Source organism: Hydra viridissima, unplaced genomic scaffold (genome assembly GCF_058129835.1).
Source record: "Hydra viridissima isolate aposymbiotic clone 2 unplaced genomic scaffold, HvirCarnegie_v1 scaffold_10, whole genome shotgun sequence".
Taxonomy (NCBI): Eukaryota; Metazoa; Cnidaria; class Hydrozoa; order Anthoathecata; family Hydridae; genus Hydra; species Hydra viridissima.
In genome coordinates, this window is record NW_028324309.1 from 2,119,431 (window position 1) to 2,135,919 (window position 16,489).

General features: G+C 29.5%; 1 long non-coding RNA gene across 1 annotated transcript; it reads right to left on the reverse strand.

Moving 5' to 3' along the window:
• Positions 1-10,091: 10,091 nt before the first annotated feature.
• Positions 10,092-11,711, reverse strand: LOC149882581 (uncharacterized). The gene is made up of 2 exons (XR_016456667.1): positions 11,538-11,711; positions 10,092-10,291 (listed from the first exon to the last, which is right to left on the reverse strand). It is a non-coding gene; the product is annotated as an uncharacterized LOC149882581 (long non-coding RNA).
• Positions 11,712-16,489: the final 4,778 nt, after the last annotated feature.

Consider the following 16,489-nt stretch of genomic DNA (forward strand, 5'->3'; position numbering starts at 1 on the left):
CTCGAACCAGACCAAGTTTTGATACACTCTGATTATTCACAAAACTATACGTGTGGTTATCAGGATGCTGTTCAAGCTGCTTATTGGTCGCAGTCAACTATAACCTCGTTTATAGTTGCAATCTACCGTTACCAATTAGAGCCAAAATCAGTTGTAATAATATCCGACGATTATAATATAACAAAACGCGCCACTACTACATATTTAAGTAAAATATTTGACCTCTATTTCATTGATTATATAAAAAAAGTTATATTATGGAGTGATGGTCCATGCAATCAATTCAAAAATAGATACATGGCCAAATTCATACAACATTGCTCTGTGAAATATCATTTTCAAAGTATAGAATGGAACATTTTTGCTACCTCTCGCGGTAAAGGAGTAGTTGATGGAGTAGGAGGGTCATTAAAGCGATTTGTTTGGAACAGCGTAAAATCTTGTGAAGTGGTCGTCTTAAACGCTAAAGACTTTCTCTTAGCATCAAAACGGTGCAAAACTTATGTTAGACTTATCAACACAGATGATATTAATCTAACGTGGGCCTTAATAGCTGATAAAATAGAAGAAGCGAAAGCCGTTACAAATATTACCAAAATGTATTTCTGGCATATAAAAATGGAAAGTTTTTGGTTTCTAAGTTCTGTAATATTTTGTAATTGGGTTGCAGAACAATTTTAAAATTTATATATTAGTAAAAAAAATTTACTATTCAAAGATATTTTTTTCCTTTATTGGATTCCCGGCTCTTTAAAACATTTGCGAGACATATGAAAGTACATACTCCTAGATATTGAGTTGTATTAAATAGAGTTAATGAAACAAAAAAAACAGGGAGCATAAATAGCATTAAGCGTTTGTTGCCTACTCCAAATAAAACAATCCCAGTGTTGAAGAAACATCATGGATAACCTTGATAATATTATAAAATTCATATTTTTTAACATAACTTAATTGGTTTTTATAATCATTCATCTTTTATTATGTCATTCATTGCGTTATTTGTTGTTTTACATTTTTGGCTTTTTCGTTACGACCGTCACAGTTACGATCGTCACGACATAAAGCTTAATGAAATTCTCGAAAAAATTTAAAGCAAAAACTATAAAACTCACCATATAGTAAGTTCAATGAGTAGTTAAAGAACACAGCAAAGGATTTTTTTTTTCACTGTGTAGATGGCTGCATAAAGATTGACAAAGTTTATTTGTTTAGATTTGTCAAAAAGCAAGCGTTACGACCGTCACGCTACGTTAAGTTGATTTTTCAAAAAAGTTGAACACTTGAATGATTTAACTTTTGCATACTAAATTATACAATAGTATTTAACATTTCTGGAAATTTTCATGTAAATACGATTGTTGGTTAATTTTTAATGGCTAAAAAAGCGTCAAATATTACGACCGTCACTTGCGTGGAATTGCCCATATATGTGGTATTTTGCATCCGTTCAACAAAGATTCAGGATGGCGGGAGAAGATTGGCTGGCTAACTTTATGAAGAGACATAAATTTAGTGTATGCAATCCAGAACCAATATTAATCGCCAAAACCATGGTTTTCAGTTAACCAAACTTAGACAAGTTTTTTAAAGTTTTAAGGAGAAATGCGAAAAAAAATGCTTAATTTTGCAATGCAGATGAGTCAGGTCTGTCAACTGTGCCCAGTAAACTACCTATGTTTATTAGTCCAACAAAATCTAAATGAGTTTCTAAAATTGTTCCAGCAGAAAGAGGAAGGAATGTAGCAATAGTTAACACAAATCTAGTACCTTTAGGTTGAATAGTTGATTACTTCAAAAATTTCAATTGCATGTTAATAAGGTCTTATAAGCAGACTCAATTATGAAAAGAACGAATTATTTGGTGAACATCCTCATGACAAAATTAACTTTATATTAATAGCAAATTGTTACAGAATGAAAACTTTTACATTTAGTTCTCAATATATGCTTTGCTGTTAAACTTTATGGAAGAAATATAGATGCCATTGTAAAGTATGCTGAGAAGTTGAAGATAAAAGTTTAGCTCTGGTTTATAAGTTTTTAGAAATGATCAAATGATCAAACGCAGTACTTATTGTTAAAGCTTTTATGTAGAAAGCATTTATATTTTTTAGTAATTTTTTAGTAATTTTAATTAACGAAACTGAGAGTTGTATTTGAAAATTATTTTCAATCAAAATCTTTCGATGGGGTGGATAGTTCACATTACTGAACACCACCTTGTGATTTTCTTTACAAAATCTGGTTCAAATGTATTCCGTTAGGAGTATTTGCTGAGCAATTTTCTGAATCTGTTCATTCAACTATTTTAAAAACTTCTAATAGATTTTACATAATATTTTATATAATATTTATATAATACTGATTAAATAGAATTAAAATGACTTTAATTCATGTAAACCAATAAAATAAGAACTTGATTCATAAATTTCTATATATTTTCTAAATTATAATATATTCCATTATAATTATAATATAGTCTTGTACAATACATTTTTTGTATTATGTTATACCAATGTGTATATATATTTTATTTTAATACAACCTAACGTCCTGTGTAAAGCCGCCGTTTTTGGTCTTCACTTTACATGCTAATATATTTTAAACACCAAAATGTTTCTTAGAATAATTTTATTTCTGTTAATGAGTTTTATTCTTGTTTAAGAAAGTTGACAAATTCTTATTAAATATTGTATATAACTTTTTTTCAGGGGAGGCGGTAAAAATTGACTAGTGTTTGTTGCATTAGCGCTACTTGCTTTTACCTGCCACCTTTTCTAATTCCATTAACTTCAAAGGAACAAAGAATTGATGAAGTGTTATAAATGCCTAAAGTGACGGCATGAGGAATATTCAAATTATGAAAATGTCATTTTTACTTGTGACTATTGTAAGCTGCACAAACACTGGTGATCAACCGAAACTAGAATTTTGCTGGAACCAGAACCGAACAGAAAATAAATTTTTATTATTCCTAACTGGTACCGGATCCGAAAATGAACCCAAACGAGAACAAGCCCTGTTTGATATTGCACAATAATTTTTGACTATGTGGGAAAAAGATGGGGTTTTTTTTAATTGTCGCCAGATAGAATATGAGTTGCAGGACTCAATTCATCTTCAAGAGATTCAAACTTATCCATTTGGATCATGACGATGTTTAAAAAAAAAATAACAATAAAAAATATTACAAGATATGAACATTAATATAAAATTAGCTTAAACAAGAAAACTAATCACTTTTTAAACTAACCCAAATTTTATTTAAATTTATACTGAAGCTTAACATCTAGTTTAAAAAATTTTTTAATTTATTTTTACTAAAATGATAATAACGCAATAATGCTAATTAAAGCTTTATAATATTTTCGGTAAAAATTTGAACCGAATATCCAGATGGAACAAAAATCTAAGGGTCTGCGTATCGAAACATATCGTATTATGATACGATACGATAAGGTATCGGAATGTGCATATCGTAAGTTTTTTTATATTACGATAATATCGTACCCAAAAAGTTTGCACGATAAAGTTTCGATATTTATCGATTCATTACGATATTTATCGGTCAATTACCTAAATATCGTAACTCATATCGTAACTCAAACGATAACGATACTTATCGATTCATTTCGATATTATTTTTTCCGACTAAAAAAATAATTTTTTTAAAAACCTAAATACTGTCATAAAATTGCTGACAAGTGCACTATTTAATGTAAAAAAAAGAAATAAACAAAACTTTATTTGTAATTTTGATTTTTTAATTTATTCAAGACTTAAGTTGAAGCAAAAAACAGCTAAAAACAAAAAATAATTTTTTACTTGATAAATTGTTGACGTGACATGTTTAACACGTTAAGGTTTGTGCCTGTGACTTAATATAAGAAAAAGATTAAAATTTAATCTCAAAGTCAAGGTTTATTGAAATCACTAAATCACTATATGGCAAATTTTATAAACTTTAAGCAGTAAAATAAACCAATGACGCCACTAAGGCAATGAACCAATTTAAGTTAGTCATCCATTTCAACTGCTGATGTAAGAGTTGAAGTAGGAAGTCCCTGACTTGAAGCAGCTGAATTCTGAGAGTTATTGGTAGAAGCCTCTTCAAACAATTCCTCTTTTTCATCCCGACTGGTTAGAAGCCATCTTTTGATCTGGACTTTAGGGTAGTTTTGCTGAATGTACAACAATTTTTCAACTTGTTAAGGCTGCAATTTTGTTCTTTTATAAGAGACAATTCCACCACCGGCACTAAAAGCTCTTTCTGAAGATGCTGAGGAAGCAGGTACACATAGCCATTTTTTAGCAGCTTGAGCAAGGAGAGGAAATTTGTATTTATTTGCTCTCCAAAATTCCAGCACGTCCACACCAACAACCCCTGGAAGTTTTTGAAATATTTCCCATTCAGTGACAATGTCCGACTTTGGAGGTGGAGCCGGACCAGAATAGGAAGTCATAAGTGCAGGAGCTTCTTCCGTTCCAACATTATAGAAAGGATCATCTTCCGAAACATGACCTTGGACTTCAGCATGTAACCGTTCATTAAATAATGTTGTTGCAGCAATCCATTCCTGATAAGCATTGGATTGAGTAATCAGTGCCTCATAGGCTTCATCAAATCCACCCAGTTTTTTCAGAGCTCTTCCCTTGTACAAGGGATTAAGCAAGTTGGCAACGGAGTAAAAAAGGTTTTGACAACCAATGTCCGGAAAACGAACATCCAAGTTTTCCACCAGCTTTTGGTGAAACATTTGTGATGTTGGTGATCCCGCACCAGCCTTGATGAAATCCAGGCATTTGTGCCTCAGTGTGTAAAAATGTTTGAGATAACGAGGTGAATGCTTACTTCTTTGTCTGCAGAGAAACATTCTGAAATCTCAGCAACTCTCCTCAGAATAGGCAAAATTTCGTCATAAAGATTGAATTCATCTTCTGAAGGAATGACTGGAGCTAGTTTGGTGTCATCTTTTCCAGGATTGTCTCTAATGGAGCTGAGGATACGACGCATTTTTACAATGCTTTCCAACATCATAAAAGTTGAATTCCAGCGTGTTTTCACAGGAGTGATGATTTTCACAAATTTCAACTTATCCTTGCTAACAACATCACTGTCATCAAGCAACAGCTTTAGCTAAAAATTAAAATAGAATTATAAGAAACATAACATAAAAGTTGATTAGTACTATTTACTATAATAAAAAACTGATATTAACTATGTTATGTTTTTACTTTTTAAATGTTAACATTTTATCAGTTGAAAAATTTTGTCTCACAAAGTGTACTAAGAAGTTTATATTGCGCTTGTATTGTATTAAACTATAAACTAAATTACTATAAAAGCGAAAAAAGATGTTAAACTAGTTACCTCTTTTTTAATTCTTTGCTCAGACAAAGATGACTTGTGGCATCTTGAACTTAATTCAGTTGCTCTTTGGATTGCTTCGTGAAGATCCAAACTGTCAAAGCCTTTTGTTTCTTTGACAGTTGCTTCAACTGCCAAATTCAAAAGATGATCAGCACACAAAAGAGATGCATCTACAAAATTGCACTTGTTAATTGCCGCCTTCATATTAGCGGCTGAATCATGGACACACACAACGGACGAAACTCCATTATTTCCGGCCAACTCTGAGACATTCCTGAAAAGCAAAGTAAAATTAGTTGTTTGCTTTTTGATGTTTTAAAATATAAACAAATACTTTTATTGTTATTTTAGATATAAATAAAAGTATTAATTTGTGACATTAACTTTAAACTAAATGGCGGATTTTGCTTATCTAAATAATTCAAACGATTAACTTAATTTACAGAAATTTTAACCTAATAAAAATTAAATACTAAAACATACTTATCCAGACGAAGAGCAATGGCTTCAGCCGTATGTCGTCCGGAAAACGGAGAAACTCCAATCACAAACATCCTTAATCGGAAGCCTTCACTCACATAGTGCAATGTACTGGCTTGGTATGCATCATTGTTTCTACTTTGCCAGAGGTCAGTTGAGATTGCAAATCCAGCGGTCTTTGGCAATTCCTCCTTTAGAATGTCATCCACACAGATTTTCACATTTTTGTACAACAACGGTAACCTAAAGTTAAAATAAAAAATTATTGGTATTTCTCGTTACATATCAATTTGGTTACCAACTAAGATAACCCAAAAAAAAATTGGTGTGGATTGGTCTTAAAAAAGTAGCTTTTTAAAAAATTTAGTTCTCTTGGAACTCCCATTGAATTGACTCCCCACAATAAAATTTTATTTAAAACAATTAAAATTTTTCGTACTTGAACCGGGAGTATGTTGTTGCAGCCTTCACATTCATTTTTGGGTTGCAGTAGTGAACAAAATCTTTAAAAGCTTCATGCTCAACCAAAGAGAATGGCAAATTTAAACGGGCCAAAAACTTGACAATTTCAATGTCTCCTCTGAGCTGCTCGTTGTCTTGTGGCTTGTATTTGACCCAATGCTTTAGATTTTGGACCTTTTCTGCTGATGGTCCGGAAAGTCTTTCTCGTTTAACTCTACTGCTCAACATTAATGGTGTCTTATCATCTCGGACCTGCTCATAAGCCTCGTCTTCATTGTAGGTCTAAAAAAAATATGAAACCCATTAAAATACCTAATATTGAAACATTCATCAGAATTTATCAAAAGTTATTGATATTTATCGTTAAATCTTGTTAAATCTTGGTATTGTAATAGTTATAATAACTAACACATATGAAAATAAAAGTTAATATTTAAATTAAAAAAGTAAAAACGTTTGTAAACTTTATTGCACCTGTTTTAACTCATCAAAAGCAACATGGCGATTTTCCTCCAGGGCTGCAAACTGAACAGGATGCTTCCTTGTCAAATGTGATCTCATGCCAGATGTGTTCCTGTCCGCCAACTTGCAAATTGCAAAACAATACTTGCATTTTGCAGTAACAAGTCGCTCTTCATCTGGTGTAGTACTGACCTCTTCATCAAAGTGATCCCAAATTTCGCTCCTTGACCTTGGCATTCTTCAAAATGTTGTTCAATTACAAATTTAATACTAATTCAAACTAAAATTTTAATATCTTTCCTTATAAAAAAAATTTATTTTAAGAGCCTAATTATGTACATCTAAGTAATTTAAAGAGTATCCCAAAAACCTTTTCCCAGAGAGTTTTTAAAAACGTTTTTATTACAATTAGCTAGTTAATTTCGGTTAAGTAGAACCGTAATTAAAACCGTAACCAAAACCGAAACCGAAGTTTGAGTGAAGCCGAAATCGAAACAATCTGAAACATGAAAGCCAAATCAATATCAAAATAACATGAAATAACTATTTTACTTAACAGTGTCTCATAACTCATTACAAAAACTTATATATTATTCAAATGCATCTATCTATCGATTGATATTGTAGTTTTCTCGCAACACATCGATGAGATGACAACAATATTCTCTTCAAACAAAAACCTATCTTTACAAATTTAGTCCTTCTTTTATACCAGACAATATCCCTCAAAAACGTCATAAAAACCAACAAGATTACGGAATTAATAATTTTGATAGTTGTTACAAACAACTATTAAAATTATTAACATAACGTTCTAACAAATTTCGCAACGGAACAACTTATCTCTATGTATATCTCTATAGAACAACCCAACTGTTTATTTTTTTAAATAAAAACATACCGTTGTGTGACCTAACAAAGTCCTATGCTTTAAGAAAGTCCTAAATTAAAAATTGACAAATTTTGAAGATTTTTGTTATTATTATCATATATATATATATATATATATATATATATATATATATATATATATATATATATATATATATATATATATATATATATATATATATATATATATATATATATATATATATATATATATGTATATATATATATATGTATATATATATATATGTATATATATATATATGTATATATATATATATATATATATATATATATATATATATATATATATATATATATATATATATATATATATATATATATATATTTGATAATAATAACAAAAATCTTCAAAAACTCCATAACTATGACATTTTTTTATCATTCAAATTTGTTTGAATAAATAAATATTTAAAAAAACAAAATAGATTTGTTTTTGTAATGGTTTATGGGACATAAGGCATTTAAACGATCAGTATGTAACATGATTTGATAAAAAATAGAACATGTGAAAATATTTTAATATTTGATGATCGCTTAAAGAATGATTTGAGAATAGTAACTTGATTCAATTGTCACGTGATTTCAATTAATAATTACTTCAATTTTTGTAATTGATAATTGATTTACCCACAAACGATTAAAACATCAATATAATGAGGAAATCATCATGATCCCACACTAAATAAAAACAAGTTTTCTAAACTTAAAGAAAAAACCTCCCTATAAAAAGTTTTGGTTCATTACAGTAGTAGTTTGAACCGTAATTTTGCCCGAAACAGAATAAGTAAAAGGTTGTCGAAGCAGAAATTTTGAATTCGGTTTCGGCCGAAACCGGTAGCGAAAGTTTCCATTCGCTACAGTTAGCGGCAACATTTCAGCTAGAAGCGGACTTTAATAATGAGTTTTAATCGAATAAACCACAATTGTTACGAATATTTAAAGAATAACTTTTTCTTTTTTAAAAAAATAAAAATATTTTGGAGCTTTAAGAAAGTCCTAATTTAAGAAATGACAAGTTTCGTATACATAAAATAAACATTTAAAGAAAAAAATTTAGTTATTTTATCTAACTAGATATCTAGTTTAAACAACAGAGTTATTTTCCGCAAATGATTCTTTTATATATACGAAATATGTCAATTTTTAATTTAGGACTTTCTTAAAGCATAGGACTTTGTTAGGTCACACCACGGTATGTTTTTATTTAAAAAAATAAACAGTTGGATTGTTCTCCTAACTGCCTGAGCCGTTTTTAACAACTTAATCTAAAAAACGGCGTTAAAAAATAGGCGATTATTATTTTTTATCAATATTTTAATCAATAAATTGAGAAAATATATTGCAAAATATTTTAACTTAACATTTAGTTAAATCTAATACAAAATATTGTAAAATATCTAATATAAAACAACTTAACATTTAGTTATATCTAATACAAAATTTTGTAAAATATTGAAAAGTTTTGAAAACCAAACGATATTTTATCGGAACGTATCGTACATATCGAAACTCAAAAATATCGTTATACAATTTTTATCGACAAATTATGCGATATTTATCGCTAAAAGCGATAATGATATCGTGCATATCGGAACCCAAACGATATTTTATCGGAATCATATCGTAACATATCGGATATACCAATTCATATCGAAACCCATTATCGTAAAAAATATCGGTTAGTTTCGATATTTCGATAACGATACGCAGATGCTTACAAAAATCTTAAATATATCCAGGACCGGGACCGGAACCGGAACTGGAATTTCGGTTCCAGCCATAATTTTGGGCGGAACAGGAACCGAACCGTATTTCTGTCGATCACTAACAAATACTACAACGTTACGTTAAAATGCAATACGCTTAGTCTGATAATTTGTAAGATGTAAAAACACATTTGGTAAACCATATAAAATATTCAAAAGATAAAATATGTTCAACTTTTTTCAGTGTTGCTATCTTGCCCCAAGGCAAGATGACGATTTGTTAAGGTTATGTAAAAATAAAATTATCCTTCAATTTTTTTTATTTGAAAAATTAGATGGCAATATATTTAATTATATGGTAATATATTTAATTACACACAAACTCTAACATTTCATGTTAAAAATTAATTATATTAATTTTTACCCGGTCTCCCCTAGTTGCAGAGCGTTTTTTTTTCTGTTTTTAGTAAGTTATTTTAACAAAATCAAGCCTATTATATTACATTTAGTTCTGAATATGTACTTTGAGGTTGCTGTTTATTCACAGTGACTTTTTGTGAAGGCTGCTTTTTGAATCTATTTTAGAAACCACTAACACATATTTTCTTCAGTTTTTCAAAAATGTAATTTGATTTTTTCGAAAAATATACGATATTTGTTTTTACAGTGGAGAAGCCAAAAAAAAGACCTTTAGATAATTTAATTTGCTACGTCATCAATTGGTATTTACATTTGAAGTCCTAAAGTTGATACATAGATACATAGTGTCACTTTACATATATCGTGTGTGTTAAAAATTATTCATGCATTTTTAGCCTCTTAATTTAGATACCTTATGGATAAATGCTTTAATGGGTGCCTTCTTTTAAATTTCAAAGAAGAAATTTCTGTTCATCTGAAAAAAAGAATATGAAAGTAAATTCGTGAAAAACCTTAAGGTACAGCAAATACCAGGTGTAAATAAAGTACAAATAAATTACTTTAAAAAAACTTTTTAAACAAAAAGTGTTTGAAAAAGAAATCATGTAAGAACAACACAAAAAAACCACCATTTGGGGAAAATTGCACGCTTAAATCAAATGTCTATTTTGATAGAAATAGAGAAACCAAATTTTTAAAACAAACATGTACATTCTTAACAAAGTGGTTCTATTCCAGAAAAATCACCTTACATATCATCTTATATTGTGCATGAAAAAGAGCACATGCTACGACTTATGAAAGTTTTTTAATTGCTACAATTATATATAAGATCATATGATTATAGTGAAATAGTATTTGTCGGATATTGTTGTAATAATGGTTCATCACTAAAAAAAAGCACAAACTTTAATTTAATTTCGTCTTGATTCAAATTGACAATGTATAACGTTCTTTTTATGTATTTATTAATCTCAGAGTTTCCATTTTAAGAAAACATAAAAAAATCTAAACTAAATATATAAAAATGAAGGTGAACCAAAAAAAAACGAAAATGAACGCCAAAAACGTGTATAAAAGTTTTATTTGCAAAATATGAATCTTGGAAAAGCATTTACAAGCTAAAAATATTTCAAGAAGGACAATTTATTACAAAGTTAAATGTGCTGAAAACAAATTTGGACATGAGAGAAAGGCTGGAAGTGGTCATTTAGCTAAAAAAAATGCCAAGCAATAAAACTACCTAACTAAAAACCATTTTTGATGATCAAACGGTCACTTTCCAAGGCAAATAGCTCGGAAATCCAGTATTTCGCAATCATGTGTGAAATAATTACTTATAAATAAGTTTGCTATCAAATGGTATAAGAAACAAAAAATTCCGAAGCGAGATGCTCAAATGACGCAAAGAATTCGAACATATTGCAGTAGACTTTACCGGGATTTTGAAAAAGTTTTCGGGACTTTAAATGGATCTTTGATGATGAATCGTATTTCACTTTAGATCACAGTTCAATTAAAGGAAACGCCAATTTTTACTCAAGTAATACTTCGTTGACTACATCAAATGTTAAATAAAGTCAAAAAGAAAAGTTTCCAGAAAAATAACTAGTCTGCATCTCAATTTCATTCAAAGGTACCTCTAAACCGAATTTTTGAGAATCTGGTTACGCTTTCAACCAATATATATAATTAGACCATTGTATTCAAAAGACTCTTACCTTTTACAGAAGAGCAACATCATAGTGACAAATTTTTGTTCTGACCACATCTTGCATCTTCTCATTATGCTAAAATCTAAAGACTGAAAAGATTGAAGTTGTACCAAAAAAAAAAATAATCCGCCAAAATAGAAATACACCGAGCAGAAACTTAATTGAATTATAAAAGTTAACTTTAAAACGAATGATAATACCAGGCTAGAAATTAGAGAATAAGGAGTGAAATAGATGATTTAGAGGAAATAAGTTATCCACCCAGAAATGGTAAAGATTTAAAAGAATAATGATAAAGGCTAAAATTACATGAAGATATTATTTTATCCACAATGAAATGCCAACTTTAAAACGAATATTGAGAGAGGTTAGAAATTTGAAAAATGAGCTAGATTTACACAGTTTAATAACTTAACCACGAAGAAATATTGACTTTAGAACGGATATTGACATAGGCTAGAAATACACCGAGCAGAAACTGAATCCTATTTAAATATTGATTTTTTTTAAAAAAATGTATTTTGATTCTAAGCTAGAAGTAATAGAATTAGGAGAGAAATACACTGAGCTGGAACCTAATACAATTAGAAATGTCAGTTTTTAAACGAATATTGACACTGGGTTAAAACTTGAAAACAAATACTGAGACTGGGCTCAAAATTGAAGAACTGGATCAGAATCACACCGAGTAGAAACTTATTTCAGGTAGAAATGTAAATTTTTTCAAAGAAAACAAATATTGATACTTGGCTAGAAATAAGAGAATTAGACTATGAATACACCGTGCAAAAGCCTTTTCAAATTAGGAACGACAACTTTAAATGAATAGGGACACTGGGCTGTAAATTTGAAAATTAAGCTAAGAATTAGACCGAGGAAGTATCTAATTTTGTTTAGAATAATCATCGACGCAAGGCAAAGAGTTGAAATAGTAGACTAGAAATGCTCCGAGCATCCAATTTCAATTTTATCATAATATAGTTATTAGAATTATCAGCAAATGGCTTACTCTTACATGTGCCTCTGAGCCATGGAAAACGGCTGTAACATTAAATTTACTTACTATTGTACTGATACTGACACTGTAGTTTACTAGAATGATACACACGTACTCACTCGCTTTCTGTATTAACCAAATAAGTAGGATCGGTTTATGCAAACCACCTTTAAACCAGCTGAGAAAGCGCCAAGCTCTTTCTGAATTGCCCAGGGATGCCTAAAATGCCAGATTCGTATAGACATTCTCATGCTGCATAAACTGTTGCTAATTAGTCACTGGAAAAAAATTGATGAATATGTTTAATGCCATAGATATTTTTGACCACATATATACGTTAAAACGTATATGTGGTCAGAAATGAATATGTCGCTGTCGCAAAAAAACTGAATATAATTGAAGCAAAATTAGGGTACACCAACATAAACAAAAATCGTCACAAAGTTCATGCGACAAAAGCAGTAAATACAGTGTGTGATCAAATCTTTATTTATCGCTTTCAAAAAATCTTAGGTAAAAAAACGTGTGAACTTTCAACATAATATTTTTCAAGATCTTTTTCTTTTATGAAACACTGACATTCAGATTTTTCCAATGAACGTTGTTAATGCAGTTTTCTTATTGTTCTTTTGAAAACTTTAATAGTTGTAAAGATTGCAGAACTTGATTTCTCATTTACTGCTGCGTTTTTATATTTCAGATTTTTGTTTTTTTGTTGTTTTTTTGTTGTTTTTTTGGAAACGTAAAACGTTTTTGTAAATGTATTTGCAATTTCGAAACTAAATTTACGTTTTAATAAATTTACAATTACATAAATAAAAATTAAAAATATGCTTTGATTAATAAAATATTACTTTGTTTCACTTTTTTTTGTCAAATTTTGAAATGTGATTAATTACAAGCTGGCCTTTTCTTTAAAAAAAGTTTATAAAATATGATTATTCAAAAATGTACTTTCATCGTTTTTATAAAAGTAACAATGCTTATACATAATGTTTTATATAATATTTTATATAATGTTTTATATAATATTTTGGTTCGCAAAAAAGTTCGTTGACTGTTTTTTTTTTAATTTTATTAAGATATCTTTCAATTTTCGTTTATAAATGAAAATTTTGATTAACAATACTGTAAGCATTACTGATGTTTACATTATGTATATATTAACAATCAAAATATTGGAAAAATTAACGAAAATTAGCTCTAATTAGAAATTAGTTTTAACATTATCTAAAACTTTTTTGTTCAATTATGCATTATAGTTAAAGGATCTTGACAGCAGTTCTGTGCTGAACCAACATTCAATTTAACATTGTCTATATACGTATAAATATTGTAATATAATATAATGTAATATAATATTATATTTTATATATATATATATATATATATATGGTGGACACGCATGTATATATACATGAAAAACTGTTTAGTCACAACATTAAGTTTTAAACTTATTTTCACAAAAATAACCAGAAACCGTTGTAACTTCACTGGTTTTAACTTCACTTATTTTAATAGTAAAGTTCGCCGAAATTCTGTAACCATTCTAAGACAAACCTAATCAAAGTATAACCGGTAAGAGCTGTTTTAGAGAACCATAACTCAGAGGTTAAAACAATAACACTAAACGAACTTGAAGATAAAATCCATTGCCTATATTAGAACGAAAAAAACATCTGCGTACAGATAAAAAAAGAGGAATTAAGAAAATCTTTTGGGCTTTACAGGAGCTAGAATGATTTTTTTGAGGAGACTTGAGGAGTTTCTCCTACCGGGGAGAATTTTATGAGAAGAACTTTGAACAATTTATGAGAGAAAATTTTGAGATAATCAAAAAGATTATCTCAAAATCTTCTTTTTTTAAAGAAGATTTTAAAAGAACATTTGGAATAAGAAAAAGAGAAAATTTCAAAGTAAGAATAGTTCTCATGAAGAAAGACATTAGGACCACAAAATTAAAGATTTTAAGTGAAAGTATTTGAATGACTTTGATTAAATAGAGGAGACCGGGGCTAGTTGGCTACAGGGGTAAGTTGACACGTTGCGTTTAACTTTGGAATTTTCCACCAAAAGTTTCCAAAATTCACATGGAACCTTCCTATTTAACTAATTCATCTTTCAGTGTAGTATCAGGGCTATAAGCACATGCGCATAGAAGCGCACAATAATTGCAGGACTAGTTGGGGACATGTGCCAATTTATAACTTTTCGTATTGATCTTAAATTCACTAAAGTTATATAACACCGCAGATCTACTGATATGTGAAATTATAAAAGAAAGGTAGATAGGCCTGTAAATTCTATAAAGGTTGCAAAAAAACGCTTTTGATGCTATTTTTATGGAGAGAAAACCTATTCGACTTGTTTTATATGTTCATATGGTTTGTCAACTTACACTGAGAGTATAGACAACTTATCACGGGCCGCGGTAAGTTGGCAATTACATAATCGTAAACAAGCAATTTTTATTTTGATAAAAACTTTTTTATCCTAACAGTTTGTTAAACTAGAAGTGATGATTAATTATACAATTTTTTTTTATAGAGAAATCATAGAATGAGACCAACCATCTAAATTCAGGTGAGTTCTTATGGCGAACCTTAGTGTAAAAGTCCCTTTAGTAACAATCAAAACATCAAATCTGGAACTGGTCTTCGCCAAAAGTTGATTAACATTCGTTTATCAGTTTCAACGAAAAGGAGGATTAAATTCCTTGAAAGTTGCAGGTAGTAAAGGTAAGTGCGAGCTCCATTTTAAAAGTGAAGAAATTAGGATTTGATTTGTTTCTGTTTTAAATCCAAAAGATCTGTTTCTAAACCCAAAAAAAAAACCTCCATCAAAAAGAAAATCATTAGTTCCACGATAATAGTGTTCAAACCACGAAAGAAACTGAAGAATATACAGAGATAATACTTAAAGTCTTATCGAACATTAAATGTGAATATGTCAATATTATTGACTTAAGAAAAGTAATGACTTTCTGGGCTCAGAACGACTTTTCAAAAACCGGAGAAAAAATGAACCAAAAAACGAGTTTCCTAAATATTTGGACATTTTTTAATGGAAAAAACTCAATTTAAAAAATGATATTGATAGGATAATAAATGAATGCATATTTAGCTAAAAGCATTTCTAAAGATGGAAACACTTTCCAGAGAGCTAGTGAAATCATTAGGTTTAAAAATGTTAAAAGAAGAAAGTGAAAGTAGAAACTTAAAAATAGAAATTTAAAAGAAGAAATTAAAATAAAAAATTTAAAAATAGAAATGTGATGGAAATAATTTAAAGAAGAAAAATAAAAGGAGAAGAAATTTAGAGTTAGAAAAATTGTACCAGGATCTAAATGAAGACTCCACGGGAAGAAACGGCAGGGTCACATTTTGAAAGTTTCTACTTTTTACACTTTCTAGCTTTACTAACCATGATAGCATATTTTGTATTTGAATTCAAATCATAAACGATTTGATGCATATTTAAAGTTTTTCTAAATTTTCCTAAAACTTCGAAACTTATAAAGGTTTAAAAGTTTAATAATGATTTTACTCAAAATGAAAAAATGTGACCCTGCCGTTTCTTCCCGTGGAGTTTTCAAATGTTACCGAAGAGACAAAATCAAACCTATTCATACAAGGCGTGATCCTTAACTTCAAACAAAGACTCCTCTTAAGTCAATCAGCTACTTATACAGAAGCATTTAGCAAACAACGAGTTAACAATTTTGTTATCAACGACAATAACAAATGAATAGTTCACACTATCATGAAAACAATTGCAAAATTGCAGGTTAAACTCGTGAAGGCACACGCAGAAACGTTTGCTGATGCTGCAGCCCCGCTAAGTGCTTGCTCCACAGCACCTGTTAACTTAGCAAACCCTGACAATGCGACAAGAGAAGTTGCCCGACTAAAACAGGAGCTAAAACAATGAAAATGAGACAATTCAACCTACAGAAAAATAG